Raw genomic sequence first — 20,418 nt, forward strand, 5'->3', positions numbered from 1 at the left:
ACCGTAGCCCACACCATACTTCCATTTCACAGCCAGATTTTGACATGAGTCCTTCTCGGTCAGATTTGGAAATCAGTCATTCTCAACAGGATTTTGGGGTCAGCCCAAGGAAAACTACACCCGAGATAGACCTGAATCAGCAAGAGATGTATGATTATCTAGAATCCTTGGAAAAGACAGCCATAGGCCCAAGCATTTCATCCACTCAGCCTCACACAACACAAGAGGCTCTAGTCCAATTGTTGAAACAAGAAGTTTTTGAATTGGAGATCTTAAATAGACATATTAAAAATGAAAATGAAGCATTAAAGGAACAAAGCAGATTGGAAAAGATCATTCATGACAACACTATGTTACATCTGGGGCTGTAGCAGAAAAAGAACAGCAAGTTGAAGAAGAAATGCAAGAGGTTGAGTAAAGCACTTATCAACCTCAAATTCAGATGCTTGATGAGGAAGCCTAGAATGTTAGCAGTACCAAGGAAGAGGAGAAGAGGGCTGGATGTGCTGGTGGAGGTGTCAGAGCATATGGATTGAAGAGAGGATGGTCAAAATTTTGGTCGCATGGGGACATGCAACACCTTCACAGTGGGGGTATTTTGAGCCCTGAACTTGCATCTTTCCTATACACCTTCCTAGACTTTTTCCATTCACCTGAACCTCCTAAGCTATCAACATCATTGCATATTAATCATAAAAGAGCACTTAAAGTGGTTTATAACTATGTTTTGTGTCTGCTGTTTGAACTAGATTTTTGCTCATTGAGCTGCGGAATCCTGTCACTTTTTGCAGCTGCTTTTGTTAAAGTCTACATTGTAGGTGTCATCAGGCAAATCGAGCCACATGGGCAAGTTGGAAATGACTTGGACATGGACCGAGTCCTATTGGCTCAGTCGGATTCATCAGAGGAGGCCATGGTCAGCGGTGGTCAAACAGAAGAGTCTTACGGCAACAGGACTCCGTTTCCAAGCTCGTGAAAGATTTTCGAGGCCATTTCTAGATTTCTGGAGGCACGCTGGCACCTGTAGGTTGCCCACGATGTGAATCCAACAAGCCGTTTTCAATAGATTGCATAATCTCGGCAGCATGACGCTAAATCCATGGACGCTGTCGTTTACATGTCCTCTGTCAGCGCAGTTTATAGGAAAACAATTATGTAGCCTTTTGTTATAAATAATGCGTTCCTATATGCATAGGAGTTAGTCTTTTGAATATAATTTTGCTGTTAAAAAGCCCACTGTGTCGTGACACTAGTTTCATTATTGTGACTGTGTTCTGAAATATATGAGAACACTGTTTCTGAGCATAATTTTTGATTGATAGCTGTTGCCCGAGGTTGTGCAGAGGGCCCCTGCACATGCCGAGGTTTTGTTTCTTATTGCTGTACAGTTTCATGCTGTGTTTTTTTATGTTTATTATGCCATAGTTATTCACTTATGTATATTTCATTTACTATGGTACTAACGTTTCATTCTTGTTCATAATTTTACATGCTTTACATTGCTGTTAACGTTGATCAATGTGTATGTTTATAGATTACAGTAGGCAGCCCGGGCATTTGCATATAATTTTCACAATGACTAATGACGTGGAATCAGTTTTTCTGCTAACTTACTTTTCTTAGCTTTTAATTCCAGTTCTGTTTTGTTTATTTCAGTTGTGTTCATTGGCTTTATTAGTTAGCTTAGATATTAAATTGCTCAAGTTGTTGATGATTACCTCCAAAAACCATAGTGAGACTAACTGGGGAGGGGTCAGGCTATGAATTGATGTGATTTGATTTTAAGTTTACTGTTATGCAATTAGATGTCAGATTGCTCAGGTTGTTGATGATTACCTCCGAAAGCCATAGCGAGACTAACTGGCGAGGGGTCAGACTTTGAATTGATGTGATTTGATTTTAAGTTTACTTTTCTGCAATTAGATATCAAATTGCTCAAGTTGTTGATGATTACCTCCGAAAGCCATAGCGAGACTAACTGGCGAGGGGTCAGAATATGAATTGATGTAATTTGATTTTAGCTTTACTTTACTTGCAATTTTTGGATTTCTTTGAGTACAATAGCTTAATTCATTTCTTTTGTATTTAGATAACAACAGGGATAACGGTTTCATGATCAATAGTTCACTGTTTGTTTGCTTAGAATAGTGGCACGTTTTCATTTTCTTTTAAGAATTTATTTCATCATTAGTATGTTCTAAGACCCTCTAAAGTTTGAAGTTTTGGAAATCATTATAAAGGACATAATTGCCTTGAAAATTTATATCCATACTTGTCTTTTAGAATTTCCTTTTCACATTAGGAGATAAACAAAGATAAAACCCCCAAAACAAAATAAAAAATCAAAAACGACAAAAAGTAAGAAATAGGTTATCTTGCACATATAGTGCGCCACACTTCAACAGTTTACGACTCCCGGATTGACAATTAATATAGAAATTTAAGACACTCTAAATTGACCAAACAGTTAGCGCTGCTAACCTTTGCACAACTATTGATGCTTTTGCGTTAGCCACTTGGCTCTCTGCGTCACTCACGCTGGCCTCCTCAGCCTCTGCATAAGTCCTAGTTGCCTCTGCTTCAACCTTCCCAGGCTCTGCGCTGTCTCTCTGGCACTATCTTTGCCTCTTTGCTATGTATTCTCGGCCTTGTGCTGAACTGCACCTCACTGCAACATATCACTAGTTCGATTTCTCAGCAAACCCAGCTCCAGAAAATCGAATTGATTGATCAATTTGGTGTATTTCCAACTGACCCTCAAACCTCCTCTTATACTTTTCCTGTTGACGATTTAACGACTGAAATTAAGTCTCTAATCAATGGCTAAGATTAGATGTGGCTTGATCCTCATCACTTAGAACTTTTTCACCCATTTTATATTAATACACATTAATATTTTTATTTTCATAAGTTTAGACTTATTAACCCATTAAAAATATTAATTATTTTAATATCTCTTCATCCAGGTGGAATTTCCCCAAACAATTTCTGGGTCTTGGAGATCTCATGTGCCTTAGTCTCTCTACCAAATTTCATGGCTAGAGCACATCTAATGCTACCAGAAATCAACACTTGCTTGAGTGAGTGTCCAAATGAGGTCGAGTTCCTTCTTACTTATCGGCTCGTGAGGGATACAAATTGCTCTCTTAAGGTCTACTTGTGCCTTCATGTAGGCTGACTTGATTTTTGTGCCATGACAAGGGCTTGGAGGGTCGTTTAATTCTTTTTTGACTCAAATAATTTTTCTCACATTATATAACATGCCCAAATGGGTCTTCAATACAACAAAATGACTCAATTGACTTTATGACAAACTTAGAAGCACTCAATGAGTGCTTGACCTAAAAATAAATTTTCCTTGAGCATGAAACCCATGCCTCAAGAACATAAATAATAAATTTATTATTTCTCTTTTGATTAAATACATAAAATTTTGATTACATTTGCCATTATGAAGACCAACCCTAGTTTCATATTTCAACACTTCCAAAATCTAACTAGACCAAGTCCCATAAAGGTGTTCCCGACTTTGGTAGGGGTAGCTAATAGTCAACCCTATTAGGTGTTCCCAACTCGCAAGGGGAGTTGGAATTTCCGAGGTAAACCCTTCAATCATTACTAGGCGTTGGTGTAAATGGGTGACAATGGAGGGAGAGACTTCATGGCCAAGTGCCATGGGTAGGGGGACCAATTGATGGGAGTCCACATCTCGAGTGTATAGATGTAATGGGGAGAACAATCGTGGATGCATGAGTTACTTTTCTTGACTTGCTTTTTCCACCACTTTGTTGCACCTTTTCCTTTCTTTTTGATGATACTTTGTATTACGGTGCATAGTTCAAGGACCAAAACTTGCTCTTTATGACATAACATTTAATTTACCCCTTAAGATGAGATGGTTTACTACTCATCAAGGTTGGGTCATGCAATGGTCCCTTTTGATGAGATAGAGCATCAAGTGCTCTAGGATTGGGTGATGGCTATTGAGTGTATAACTCATGTTAGGCTTTTGGCCATGCATTGACATATGTTTAGGCCATCTTTTTCATTTTGATTTCTTTTTTCTTTCTTTGTGACCATATTATGCTTTTCCCCTTTTTTTGTCGCATCAACCTCCACAACAATGTTTTCTGGCCCTACTCAGTTATGTGGATAAGTGGGTGCCAAATCCTAATGAACCAATGACAAGTTAAACCCAAAGAATGGATGTAGTATCAATAGCTTATAATGTGACATGGAATGTGTAAAGTAGGGTGAGAGGGAGAATGAACACGCTATTTCAATCTAAACTTTCGAAGTATTGCCCCTCCTATGACCCTAAGGCCTCAAGCGAGGTCCCACTAGACTAGAGTTAAAGATTAACCTCCCTTGTAAGGCGAGAGAAGAAGATTACATTGATGATTGGTCAATTATCTAGATCACCTTTTTATTCATACTAAATGCCCAAAACATCAAATATAAGCACCCTATTCCAAAGTTTAATAGCACACCTTTCTCCAAGAATGTCAAATGGTCGAGTGTAGTGACTAGAGAAGATGGTGGAAGAGTTGGCATGTCATAATCATCAAGCTAATGCGCAGGGCTGCTGGCTGGTTGGCTGTCCAAAATAGGAGAAAAGTTTTAAATCAGGGGGTTACCCATTTTGGTAGGTAACAAGTTGCAAGTGTGATGCATGTTACATTGCAATGCCATAGGGCATATTTTGTCCCTTCACAAAAACATAATGTCCTTGCAAGTGTGATGATACAGGTTGTCGAACGTTGGTTGCAAGTTTTACGAATTCTACATCGCAATTCCAATGAATAGAGCATATTTTGTCCATTTGCAAACGTCATGATGTTGTTGCAAGTGCGACGAACTGGATGTTTAAAGTTTTAACAGAAAAAATTGCTGGAGCTCCTATATGATTCTCAAATAAGAGCTTCACTTTCGATGCCAAATTGATGACGAGGCAGAAAAATTTCATTGTCTAAGATTCTATGTGAACATGCAGCCATCACATACTCGAATTTTGAATATGATTAAAAATACACTGATTGCTTTACCTTCAACGGCTTACATCGAATTATTTCTAAAAATTTGTTGTAGTCATCGCTTGGTGGGAGTAGTATTATAAACGACAAAAAGAGCAGATAAATATTGAAGGACAACCACCAAATACTAAAAAAATGGAAGCAGCTATAAATACAGCAGACCCCTGCAAGTTAAAACAGAAGTAACCATTTCATTCAATAGTATGTATATCACTTGGGATAGAGGATTTGGCAGTCAAGCAATTGTTATGACAAATTCATCCTATTATTGACATATTTCACAAGCAATAAGAGGTTTGTATAAATTGGGATTGTGTCATTTGTTTACACATATCACCAATATGCTCAAATGGACTGATCAATGCATACGATACGCAATGGAATTTGTTAAAGCAAATATTGGAAAAGTGAATTGGCCATCTCCTATTCTCTGAGATGTTTTAATGTTGTCCCAGGGATCCAATGCAGAGAGACCATCTCTCAAATCAATATTAACTTGAGAAAAATGAACTACAACTGCATTACAGAAGTCCAGGAAAAGTTCCATTTTCCCTCTGCTCTTTCCCTCTGCTCTTTCCATCTTTTAATCTGTAAACACATTAATAGCAGAATGGTCATTGAATGACATGGACAAAAATACAAGATGCCAACAATTTAAGTACTCTCCTCTGATAACATCTAACACACAACTCATCTTTAACATGAAATTCTAGTCAGCTTCAAAGCACTCGAAGTTCAAAGAAAAACCATGGCTATATCCTGAATTTAAGTTGTCAAAGACCATAACGTCGAGAGAAAAGGTTTATGCCTATAAAAATAGGCATCATCTAAAGAACAAAAATGTTCCTTCATACTACACGAAGCAGACACATACAAGAGATTTCAATTATATTACTCTTTTTACCTCTTATTTTCTTTTGTGAAAAGTAATTACAAAAGACTAAGAGACAACATGTATAACCATATAACTGGCGACACCACATCAACAAATCAATACATGATTTATAATTTATTATAGAATGCATTGATGGCTTGGATGAACATCTTAAACAACCTTTAGACACAGTTTCAATCAGATCCAGACATCCATCTTAGCTTGCAAGCACTGAAACTTGAAGTAGGTGTGTAAGCTTTGAAATATATGTACAAATGGACACCGCATCTAACAAACCAATATATCATTCACTGATTGCATGCCAATGGACAAATAAAAAATTTATTCACACAAAATTTATATATATATATATTAGTATATTCTCACACATAATATCATATATTTATACAACAAGATGGATCTTAAGATATACTATTTTAGCCACAATCTAGGCAGTTGAGAAAATATCTCAAACCATAATTAAAATTAAGAACTAAGAACCTCCTAACTAATCAACTCATGTAAAGATGATGTTTCTCAATACAATTTATGATGAAGAATATCACATATTAAGCATCTCTAAAAGTCTCTTTAATGAGTACTTGTCTTGAGTACTTGTCTTGATCTTTTATTTGGTAGAGTCTTCATTAACATTTTTATCTATTTTAAAATCTTAGAATCTGACCTCTATCACAACCATCCATATTGAGCTATACCATCCATATTGAGCTATACCTTGAAAATACAATTGCTTTAGACTACTAAATCCATTTCGTGTCTGTAATAACTGAACTATTAACCATCCTATTGATGTACTTTCATTGAGATACTGACTCATCATTGTACTTGCAGTTATCTAAGAACACAGTCTAGATACAACGTAACCTTCATCTAATTTTCGAAATTCTTTATAGAAATATAACAAATTATTTTCTTATTTTAATTTTATTTTAATTTAACAACACACCTCAATACTTGGAATGAAGTAACTGCCCAAAGTAATATAGCCTAACACATATCCTTTGCTGGCTGTAAATATCATGGTGAATGTTATCTTATCGTTGGCATCCGACAACAAATAGCTAAGTGAAGTGAAACCCACATGGGTGATGGAGCTGGAGGTTGAAAATGCAGAAAATATGAGCAACTCGATGAAGAAATTAGAACACCCTTGTTCCCACCAGTGCCCACATTAATAGGTAATACACTCTCTTCGCTATTTTAACTTCCTTGCGCATGAACACTGGTTAGTTTCCACATCATTTTGGTTCTCCTTGGAGCCACTGACCGATACACTTCTTGCGCACAATCAGCCAATATCTTTATTATCAACAAACAAACTAATCTATTGGAGCTATTGGACATTTTCTTGCAGACAAAAATAACGGTAGCATTAGTGCGTTCTATTGGAAGGCATCAAAATGAAAGAGGGAACCCATATTGATCGGTCGAGTGAGCGAACCCACCCTATGGCACAACATGGCCATTGACTGTGAAATCCGTGGCCTTTTCTGCTACTGGACGGGGTAAGGAAAAAGACAACTTTGAGCCACTTGTCCGTGATTTTCTTCTCGACCTTATGAGGTACGTCCTTCCAAAGGTTGGAGGCGAACTTCCGCGTGAAAAGAAATAACGAGTAGATCATGACCTTCAAGTGAATAGGAAGTCCTTTCGCCATTTCCTATTGTCTGACTAGGAAGTCACTAACAATCACGTAATCAAACAGCTGACATAGATATTAATTGATTAACCACTCACATAGAGATTGCATTAAACCTGCATTAACCAATACATTCTATAGGAGGAAGATCACATATTAAGCACAGGACAAATAGGAATTAACATCTCCAATACATATGGTTAAACAATATGGAAAATTCTGATAAAATGTGGATGTCCATTTTAACTATTGAAATTTGTTGGAGAATTTTAAACCTTAGAAATTACAAAATGCTTATTTATATTGCATGTTAGTACACATTTTTAGTGAGATGTTTAGTTGTCTTCTTAGCAACTCACACATTTTTATTTAATAAGATTTTTTTGTCTGCAGGGCTCTTTGTCACTCTTTGTTTTCTGGAAATCATTTTCACCTGATTTTCTTTAATTTTTAAGAAAAGTCTTTCGTACAAATCACATAAGAGAAATTTTTGGCCGAGCATTTCGAACCAACAAGTGTGGTCATGATTTCATCATCATGTCATCATGACCAGATGGAGAGCCAAACCATGGCAAAGGCTTAAATAGAGAGCAATGTAGAACCCATAATTTCAAGTAACGACTATATTTGAACAATAATATTTAAATTATGATATTAATTTATTAATATATTAAAAACAAATATTATCAATAAACAGCTAGTTGTTGAAAAACAATATTTACATTATGATATTAATTTATTAAAAACAAATATTATTAATAAGTAATGACTATATTAAATTGCTAGTTTTTGAAAAATAATATTTAAATTAATTTATTAAAATCAAATATTATTAAAAAATTCTATGACTCAGAAATAATCAAAGGAAAAAAAATAACAAGAATAAAAAAAATCAAAGTCAAACTCCAAACAAGTAGGGAAGTCAAAAATTATAAATGACTTTTTGTCTTTTGTCTTGGTTTTCTTTTGCTGATTCCTAACTTCTATCAGTAGATTTTTTGATATTGTATCCTAGATCCATGTTTATAGGACTGCCTGGTTATGGATTTTCTATATTTTCATTGGTGATTGAGAAATCCCTCTCTCTAATATATGTACTTTCGCATTTTATAATTAAAAACAATTTTATTTTTTATTTATTTTTGTCTCTCTGTGTGAAAAAAATAGAGCTTAACATCAAAGTCTAGTCCAAAAGCCACAATTTGTTGGAGTTTACCATCAACCATCCCCCGACATAAGTATCGAACACCCACAATCAATAACACAAGCTCCATGAAAAGGTATCTCCTCTGGTGGGATTCCTTCTGCTTCAGTTTCTTCCACATCTTATGAGTTGTTGATAAGATGTTGGAGTGTCAACGAAATTACCTGCAATTGGATCAAGTATCCATACATCATCTTTCTTGCATCTACATGTATCTTCACCTACATAAATAAGTACTCTTCCTTCAAACATGGAAGTAGAAGAATGACTTGAACAAGGTTCTGATACTCCATTTGGTGGATGAGGTTCATGAGCACAAAGTTCAACCCACTCTGGGCAACAACTTTCCATATCAAACTTCCAAACACTGTTTAGAAGTTTATAATTGATTCCTTTGCCTCCAAATAAGATTACGCGATTTCCACCAATCCACGTAAGTCAGTGACTTGAACGAGTAGGTGTTGACAAGATAGTTCAATTTCGTGCCAACATGGTTTTTGATCTTCAGTAAGATACAACACCAAGGTGCCATTTAATCTACCATTTGGTCCAATGCTACCATAAACCACAATTCTGTTATCTCCAGAAAAACAGATTACATGTGCTCCTCGAAATGTCGGTGCAACAACAACTTGTAACAATTTCCATGATATTCATCCACTTGAATATTTCATCATAAATTGACTTGTCTTGTTCATGTGTCGTTTTGGCATATCCCTATATCATTTATTCCTCCAAAGAGAACTAGCCGATCTCCCAGAATTGTACAACTTTGTCCAGGTTGCCCACTTGGAATGCCACTGTTGACTTGTTTCCATATTACACCATCTGCATGATCATTTGTCCAAGATGCTAACCATTAATCATCTAGATGGTGACTTGAAAACATAGCAAAGTACAAATGACGTGTGTCATGTATTTAGTCAGTACCTTAAGGCTCACAGAAATGGAAAGAGTTCAGACGAAAAAGATCATGACATTAAGTCCATGCTTATTCTTATAAAATTTAAGTAATGTTCCTAAAGAGCATAAAATAACATAGTTCAAAATGCCATAAACTCAAAAGGTGAATGCAGAGTATGGCGTTAAGACTCCATAAACGCTTACAACCTTCGATATCAAAGTTTTGTTGTTTTCACTCTACTTTTTTCGCTGTCTTGTATTACAACAAGAAAGGCAATGATAAAGAAGGGCTTCCATTCTATCCTCACCAAGGAGAGTAAGAATATCCAAATGAGATCCATATGAGAAGACAACCTACTTGGTGAGTAAGAATCTCCAAATGAGATCCATATGAGAAGACAACATATTCTAGAAGTGGTGGCTTTGGACAAAGTGATAGGAAACCAGGTTGAGAAGACAACTCTTTTTGAATGACTTGGATGAGACATAAACAAGTATAAGCCTTATTGTGGGTGCTCTTTAACCCTGGAAACCCTGCACAAGAACATAAGAATGTTAGGTACTGAAGTATCGATACAAACCTAGGTTTTGATACCATTTTTCATTATATTAAAATATATTAAAGATTTAGGTGAGAAGACCTAGTGGAGGACGAGTCATCCAAATTAAATCACATACCCCAAGGAATGATGAAGGAATGATGAAGCTACACTTTTGATTCAGATAATGGTTATCTAAATAAGGAGTAGTTATTAGATATTAGGATTTAAGATTCAAAGTGAATCAAAATTCAATCAACATTTGGGCTTCCAACATAGCAATTGGTTTCCTAAAATCAATGGCAATAAAGAAGCATAGGAATGTTCAAACATAACAATTGTTCACTTCGAAATGACTTGGCGGTTTTTCAGGAATATCTTCATCGAAACTTAATTCAACAATTTTATATTGAAGATTACAAAATTTAATGGTATAATTATTCAAACTTGTGATTAAAGGGAGGAATGTTAGATTGTGAGTCTCTAGAAAATTTGAGAGTTTGAGACCACATAGACATGAGTTGCAAACCTATTAATTGAAAAGGTGTTGTCATGACCCATTAATGAGTTGCCAATGAGATCTAGATCTAGAATGACTCAATTGGTGTCTTATAAATTCAAACCTTGAGATCAATACAAGGTGTAAGAAGAATGACTTAAGGATTTTTTCGCCATTTTCTTGTCTTGTCTCGCTCATGTCAATTCTTAACATGGTTTCAAAGCCATGGTTAAAAATGATGATATATTAGGGCCTAAGGATTGGGATATGAGGGAATGAGCATCTAAATTAAGAGATAGCTAACACCACTACATTGTGAGATTTGAAGTTCCCATTGTTCAACAATTGTTCTCAAGTTAGCCATAGTTTGGCCAATCATATCTAGTTTTCTGATCACTTGCTTGCTTAATTCTTAACATGGTCATATTGATCGGTGAGGCACCAAAATTAGTTTGGTAAGATCCAATATTTCAAAGAACCTTATGTATGCGAAGTTGTTGAAGGGATCTCCACAATGCAATCGATCAAGACTCTAGAGAGCCAACATGAATGATGTGATTCCAACCTTGAAGATAGATCAATGTCCCTTTTCACCATTGCATGTGAATCCTAGTCAAACAAATTGAAGTTGATCACTCAATCTGCTAGCATACACACCATAGAATACTATGATTTCCACTACCCAAAATACAATGTTGGAGAGGAATCTGTCCCAGAACGATGAGCTTATTACAACGACTTCTTCAAAACCTCGACTAACAACTCTAAGATTGGTTTTGCTCCAATTCTATTTATTATAATGTTAGAGGTATCATGTTTAATTCTAGCCAATAAATGATAAGCTTAGTTAGGAGTCAATGCTACACACCATACTTCTTGACCTTTGATCTGTTCTTCGTTGTTGATGCAAGCACTACAACTATTCTCAGTTGCGCTCTTATTGGAGATATGTAATAAAAAGGTGCAGGAAACGAGCTTGATAACTCATATTTCAACATTGTATGCTCCTTCAAACCTTAGTCTTCACCTCTATAGATCACTACATTCATTTACATTTGGATCATGGTCATCATTTCCCTCTAATCTGTATCTCTCTTGTGGCTCTACTTTGATCCACTCCCTTTTTGTGGCTTCTTAAAGATCATTGTACCTATCCTCTCTTAGAGACCCTCTCTAATACAAGATTCATACATGCTCATGTCCCTTGATTCATACTCAAACTTAGTTTGTACACAACCTTAATCCTCATATTCATGGATATGTGATATATTAACAACACTCTGAAAAATTCTATTTGGTTAGATGATGAAAGAGCCTTGGATTGAACTATTAGTGAATGAGCTTTGGTCTATAGATTGTCTGATGTCATTTGATATGGACCTCACAAAATGTGTTGGTGCTATAAGATGTGAGGGTTGTAATAGGTCACTCATGATGCCGTTGAGCATGAAAATTAAAAGGAGACAAACCTCGATGCACCACATTAGGAAAAATTTGAGGTCTAAAATAGGTCTCCTAAGGAGAACAATAAAAAAATAGTAAAAATAATAAAATAGGCGTCACTATTTTTAAAAGAAAAGAAAGAAAACTACCTTTTTAATTGTATTTTCGACTTGTCTCTTTATAGATTTACTAAAAATTCAAGTGTGTACACTCGTTGGATGCAAAATTAGATTCTCAACTTGTTTTATGTAGAATCTAATTTCACATCCAACAAGTGTACACACTTAAATTTTGTGCAAACCTATAAGGAGATAAGTCGAAAATATGATTAAAATAAGTAGTTTCCTTCTTTTCCCTCCAAAAATACTTACCCTGGGGATGAAATCATCATCATGGATCCTACTGATTCTTTTAAATTTGATTTTGTTAGTACATTTTCCATTTTGAGGCCCATTTTTAACCTTCGAATTCCCCTAATGAGATATGAAATTGGAGCTCAATTCTTACAGTTCCTAAACCGTTGAACATGCTTGTAGGGGATATTTGGATTAGTGTAGTGGCTTGGCCCATATGTAGAAGAAACTGGTCACATCTCGGCCCCTCAAACATTATCTAGCTCTTTTTGTATGTCCACTCGATTGCCTCCTCTACATGCATGTATCTACTTACATAAAGTTTGTTTCACCCCAACAAAGCCCTCAAATTTTGCAGATTTTCATTCAAATCTAAATGTATAGGAGTTTAAAGTATGTTATGCTCCTCTTCTCGTTTGCACATCTCATGAAACAACTAATAACAACATTTAGTGGTTCTATCTTAAAGAGGAGTTAGTAAAATATTGTTGAAGGAGTTGCATGGCCCATACATCACTAGAATCCACACCATTGTAAAAACAACTCACACATTGGGTGGAAAAAGAATTCGATGATCACAACACTCCAATGGAATTTTGAGAGGTAATCCCAAAATTTAGCTTGTGGTTTACGCTGTGATATCATAGTGTTTTTATTTTTGTCTCACATTCCCACTGAGATGAAGATCAAGTCATTGTGAATCAAATGTGTTGGTTCCATTGATCATGAAAGAAGTGACAAGATCAAACCATTGAAGAAAACTCCCCAATTTTTTTTACCAAATTATGGGGCAATTTATTCGAGGAAGATTGAGAGGATCAACAGATTGTGATTAGTCCCATATCATGATTGTGATATTTTATTTTCCCAAGATATTGTAAAAAATGTTAAAGATCTACGAAGCTTGTTGAAGACTTGAGATTATATTTGGGTACAACATTGTCATAGTACAAAGGATATTATAATAAAATTATATTTCTTTTAGTTCTTGTCCTAGACTTATCTCGAAATTGAATAGGGGGCCTAAGGACATTTGTCATTGTGTACGAGTTTTGGATGTGTGACACTTTCTCATGTCTAGTTTTGACATTTACATGCAATTTTTCATGATACACATGGAGTAACAAGGCATGAAAATCAAATCAACAAGAATATAGAAAATTGTTTGAAGCAATGTCAAAATAAAATTGTCTGAAACTATTTCAAAGTTAATTGTGAAAATTATTATCAAGACTTGCCTGAAATTGAATAAGGAGGTCAATCAAGTCATCAAAGTCAGTGGTTGTAATCACACTTTAGGGTGTATGATTGGCAGTAACCACCACCTAAGGTGACATAAATCAAGCATTTTGACACGTAAGCATATAATCAAGTGAGCATGAAAAATTGACTAGAGGATAAAATCTTTTAAAAATGCATTTTGGGAAATCGAGGATTTGCAAGACTAGTACAACCATGAATTGAAAAATCAAATTAAAGCACTTGCGTGGGACTTACAATAGAAACAAGAAAACATTGATCACATGGTTAATACAATATAGTCAAAAAATAATCTTCAAAGTGATCTAGATATAAACAATTAATTGATTGATGCACTTTAGATAAAATTAAGATAAAAATAAGATCAACTTAATATATAACATCTACTGCTAAGATAGATGCAATTTGTGACATAGAGGACCTCATACAAAAATTTAATGCAATTTGTGATACAAATAAACTCATGTATAATTTTGATGCAAGTTGTGACACAAAGGAGTTATTAAGGAAGATTGATACAACAAATAATATAGAGGATCTTATCCAAAATTTTAATGTAGCATGTGAAGTAGATGTACCCTTGCAAACGGTTGAACAAAAGACCTGATAGAATCATACAATGAACTAATGAATGAAGATGAGTCACAAGCACAAAATGACAACAACAACAATAACAAAGGTAATTATGAAGAAAAAAAGAACAACCTCAAGATATTTTCAATATCTAATTCTATATATTCTCTGAAGTTAAATATGGCACTGTCCAGACTTCAAGGGTGAAAGCACAATGATAAAAGAAACTTTCATACATGTTTAAGGCGTAAATTAAATTGATGAAGTGAAGATGATTAGTGGTAAATTGGGAACCACCACATTATTCAAAGCAAATTAGTTAGTGGACATCCAAAAACCACCGCATTATTCAAAATTGATTGGTTAGTGATAAACCATAAACCACCAAGTTTCCATGGAAGATGGTTAGCATGGTTAGTGGTTAACCAACAAAATCACCACCTAAGGAATCCAAAGCCTTGGCTTGGATCCTTTCTGTAATGAATTATTGAAAAACTTTTCACCTTGCATTTGACAAAAGAGTATAAGATATCAAGCTTCAAGATTCAAAGTCAATCAACATTTGAAAATTTTAGCATAACAACTGGTCTCCTCAAAATCAATGACAATAAAAAAGAATGGGAATGTTCAAACATAGAGACTATTTACTTCCAAATGAATTTGCTGCTTTTCATGCATATCCTCATAGAAGCTTAGTTCAACAATTTTAGATTGAAGATGACAAAAGTTAATGGTATAATATTTCAGACTTATGATTGAAAGGGGAACGATAGATTATGAGTCCCTAGATAATTACAAAGTCCTTGACCAAATAAACACGAGTTGTAAACCTTACCCTTGATGAGTTCTTGTCATGATCCACTAATGAGTTGTTGGTGAGATCTAGATCTAGAATGGTCCAATTGATGTACTATAAACTTAGACCTTGAGATCAATACAAGGTGTAAGAAGAATGGCTTAAGGCCTTTTTTTCCATTTTCTTGTCTTGGATACTACATTAAGAATCAACATGAGCGAGACAAGACAAGTAAATGACGAAAAAAGCCTTAAGCCATTCTTCTTACACCTTGTATTGATCCCATAGTCTAAATTTATAATACATCAATTTGACCATTCTCGATCTAGATCTCAATAACAACTTATTAGTAAATTATGACAACACCTCATTAAAAGTAAGATAAAAAAATTCACAATGTTTATTTCTTTTACTAATTTAAATAATATTAAATTAAATAAAACCAAATTATCACCAATCCAATAAAATATGAAAAGTATAACTACCTAGAGTCATAAATTTAATATCCCTATAACTTTAGATTAAATAAAGATAACATATTAATGTGTAAATCTTGACAAATTTTTAATAGATATTTCAAATTTACTTAATAAATTATTGTATTGAGAAACATTTTATAGTTAAATATGGAGGAAATGATATTATATTAATGTTAGTTTAGTGTTATATAATGTTACATCAAAAAATAATATAACATATTTGTATTATAAATAAAAGTTATAAAATTTTAATTTTATTGTTCCTTGCGCAAAACCTAAAGGAATTGATCACTTGGTCAACGCAAAACCTGTACACCCAACTAGTATACAATTGACAATTACAATGTGCCTTTTCCTCCACCTCAACTAGGCAATTCAAATTCCATGCATCAGTGAGTTAACAACTGTTATAACTACTCAACTGAACTCTAATGACTATATCCTATACTAGAGCTCAGATAACTGAGTTTAACTAACAATAACTCCACTAGATTTCTAAATTTTTTCAATCAACCCATGCACAACTCTACTTCTAGCCTACAAACTAGAATTTACTGATCTAACTAGGAGACAAAGTCATGTCACTCCAACTAAATGTAATCGAAGTCATCCCGCTGATGTGGAAAATCAAATTTCTCCATTTGACTAAGGCACAAGTCAAATGAAGCCTTTTCTTTCTACAATTTTAACACTCCCTCTTAGCAAGAAAAGGGTTTTGCACCACACCTATATTGCTCCTGTGGAACTCAAATTTGCCTCTTGACAATGCCTTTGTCAAAATATGTGCATCTTACTCTCATTAGGGGAATTTTGAGGTCTAAAATGTGCCTCCTATGGAAATGATCAAATAATAGTGGAAATAATAAAATAAGATTATATTACATCATCAAATTTTAGAGGGAAAAAAGAAAAAACTATTTTTTCTACTTGTATTTTCAATTTATCTCCCTATGGGTTTACTCAAATTTTGAGCATAAACATTTGTTGGATGCAGAATTTGATTTCTCATCCAAGGAGTACCCATGTTACATAATTTCGATGGACCCTACTACACGAAAAATGAGAAATACATGAAAACGTGATTGCAACCGTGTTTTTTTCATGTATTTCTCATTTTTCATGTAGCAATGTCTATCGAAAGTATGCAACATGGGTACTCCTTGGATGAGGAATTAAATTTTGCATCCAACGAGTACTCCCACTTGAAATTTTAGTAAAACCTTAGGGAGATAAGTTGAAAAATTCGTTTTATTGTTTTATTATTTTTTAATCTTTTTACTTTTTTACTCCAAAAATGGTGAATCATCCCCCATGGTTGACATCATCATCTTGAATCCTATTGGTTCTTATAAAATTTATTTTGGTTGTACATTTTTCTTAGGAGGCCCATTTTAGACCTCAAAATTCCCCTAATGTTCGTGGGAGTGTACCGCAACATCATGATTCTCCTCTACACACAATCTCTGAAGTGATGGTACCTGATATCAATGTGCTTGGACATGTCATGAAGTACTATATTTTCAAAGAGTTTGATAAAACTATGATTATCACAGTAAATCATAGTAGGATCCATCTCCTGACTAAAGAGACCAACAAGAATTTTCCTCATCCAAATGGCCTTAGATGCTGCTTGAATAGCAACGATATAATCGAACTTTGCTGAGTTGAGTTCTACAGATCTTTATTTCCTGCTATACCACGGAATAATTGCTGACCCAACACTGAAGATAGCTCCTAAAGTGCTCTTCCTGTCTGATGGACTACCTGCCCCATCTGCATCAGTGAAACCTTGAAGCTTCACACCATCAGTCCTCCTGTACGATAACCCAAAATTTGTTGTGCCTCTGAGGTATCTAAGAACATGTTTTGCTTCTTTTCAGTGAAGCTTTCTAAGATTCACCATAAGTTGACTCAACTGATTAACCGCATAACATATGTTAGGCCTTGTGTTCACTAGATACATGAAGGACCCCACCAACTATCTTTAGATAGTGAAATCTACTACCTCTCCTATAGAAGCATCCTCCTTCCTCTAGTTGGTAGCTAGAGGAGTGTCCATAGGTTTGCAGTCCTGCATATGGAATCTCTGAAGTATTTCAAAGGTACACTTCCCTTGACCCATATATAACTCCCCATTTACTTGCCACACCTCCAAACCAAGGAAGTAGTGCATCAAGCCCATGTCCTTCATCTCAAACTCTCTTGAAAGTTCTCCTTGCAAGCTTGGATCAACTTCTTATCCCCTATCAGTATCAAGTCATCTACATACAAGACTAAGATACACAATTTTCCATCTACCACAATGTAGTAGAGATTGGAATCTACGTCATTCTTTGTGAAGCCAAGTCCACTGAGATAGGAGTCTATGCGATAATACCAAGAATGGAGTGCTTTCTTGAGACCATAAAGGGCTCTCCTGAGTCTACACACGTGTCTCCTTTTCAAATGCATAAAACCCATTAGGCTTCTCTATGTAAATCTCTTCCTCAACCACTCCATTGAGGACGACGATCTTCACATCCATTTGGTGGATCTTCCACCCCAACTGCGCAACTAATCCTAGAATGGTTATGATGGAGAAGCATCTTTCCACACGGGAAAATGTCTCCTCATAATCAACTCCCTATACATATTATAAGCCTTTGGCCACAAATCTGACCTTGTACTTCTCAATACTACCATCAGCTGCATGTTTCATTTTGTATATCCATCTAGAACCAACCATTGACTTGTTCTTTGGTCTTGGCACCACTTCCCATACATTTTTCTTCATGATGGAGTCATACTCCTCCACTATCGAATCTACCCACTCTAGTTGGGAAACTGCCTCCTCAAATGAAGCAGGCTCAAAATCAATGAGTTCTGTCATGAGTGCCAAATAACCAGTATATTTGTCTAGTGATCTTCTCTTCCCGCAGAAGGATGTAGGAGCTCCCACATGCTCCTGTGCATCCTGCACTAACATGTAAGCATATATGGCTCTCTTTATCCCCTCTCTAGAAGATTCTGGTTGAGTGAGTGTCCCCACTCGGCCTGCTCTTTGCTCCTCTACATGTGGCTACTCCACAACATCCTGAGGCTCTTTCTTTGGATCTAGGAGCTCCTCCTCTAGTGGAATACTCAACTCTCACTCTAGAGAGATTCTTATAGCCTTCTCGTCATAATATTTGACATCTCTCCTCATCGCTGTCATCCCGAGTGAGGGAAAATACACCTGATAGTTATGAGGTGTCTTTGTATCCTACAAATATCCCCATCTCAAATGTAGGTTCAAACATTTTCCTGTTATCCTTGGAGACATGAAAATAGATTGTAGCTCCAAAAATTCAAAAATGGGAGACATCTATATTCCTCCCAGAGAAATCCTCTTCAAGTGTGATCATGCAGAGTATTATGTGAGGGCTCCTATTCTACAAATAAACAAATGTATTGCATGCTTCTACCCACAGGTATAGTGACAATCCCTGATCATGCAACATTGCTCTTGTAGCTCCTGCAATGCTTCTATTTTTCCTCTTTGCCACCCCATTTTGCTGTGGGTTGTGGGGTGCAAATAGTTCTCTTCTAATACCTTGGCACAAAATTATCTGAAGGAAATAGACACCACTTCTCCTCCATTATCACTTCTTAGGGATTTAATTTTCTGTCCAGTCTCATTTTCAACTAATGCTTTGAATTCAACAAATTTTGCAAACACTTAATCTTTCTTCTTCATAAAATAGATCTGATACTTGTGGAAAAATTCATCTATGAAAACTACATAATACTTGTGCGTTGCAACTGAGACAGTAGAAAATGGGCCACACACATATGCGTGAACTCACTCCAAGATGGATCCAACTCTACTATCTTGGCCACGGAAGGACGATTTCACATATTTTCCAAGAGTGCATCCCTTTCTAACATCATGTTGGTCAAAGGTGCACTTTGGAAGTCCTATGGTGATCTGCTGCATGACTTTCAAAAGCTCCATGGTGTAGGTGTCCCATGTACCTATGCCAAAGTTCTCCAACATCTCGACTCTGAACATGTTCTGCTTTTCTTCTCAATGCAGCGCATGCATCCACCTCTAGCTTGTAGATATTTTTGACTTGAACACCAAGGAATTCTTTAGCATCCTAGAGGAGAAGGACCTATAATTGCACATATGAAATGAGGCTCCAGAGTCCAAGTACCATACATTGCCTTGTAAAATACTTTCCATGCATGCAATGAGGGTGAAATCCAACTTGAATTGTGATGTGAGAGAATCACCTCTTGTTGTTCCTACAGGATTCTACCCAGATTTACCTTGCCTTGGGCCTTCTTACCCTTGGCCTTCTTTCCTTTTTCTGCCAAGGCAAATTTTTCTTCCTCCTCAGATCTGGACGTAACACCATCTCTAGTGTTTCTTCTGATCTCCTCCTACACCAAATCAGACCAAAGTCTCTCGCAATCTGGTAGCTTGTCTCTTCCACTAACTGAATCTTGATAATTGTGCCTGGATTTCAGAAGGCCAAGGATTTCTAATCTCACAAGCTCAGATGTGTTGTGGCTAGCAACAACCCCCCTTCTTATTTAGTATTAGGAATTAATACTAAATAAGTGGGGACCATTAGCAAAAAATTTAAAAATCAAAGTAGTGTTTAAATTTCTTTTTTCGAATAAAATTACCATCATAAGCTTAGGAAGCCCCCTTGAAAATTCATAAAAATCTAAGTCTTATGATAAGGTAAGACACAAATATTTCCTTAGGAATATCACATCGCAAAAAAGAACACCTTACAAGCCGAACTCCAAAATTACGAGATTGCGATACACGA

The 20,418-nt window shown here is 35.6% G+C and overlaps 1 pseudogene; it reads right to left on the reverse strand.

Annotated features, from left to right (window-relative positions):
* Positions 1 to 8,703: 8,703 nt before the first annotated feature.
* Positions 8,704 to 9,660, reverse strand: LOC149219090 (F-box/kelch-repeat protein At1g51550-like; annotated as a pseudogene).
* Positions 9,661 to 20,418: the final 10,758 nt, after the last annotated feature.

This window comes from Pinus tabuliformis, chromosome Q (genome assembly GCF_031772625.1).
Source record: "Pinus tabuliformis cultivar Carrire ecotype Pingquan chromosome Q, CPIR1, whole genome shotgun sequence".
NCBI lineage: Eukaryota > Viridiplantae > Streptophyta > Pinopsida > Pinales > Pinaceae > Pinus > Pinus tabuliformis.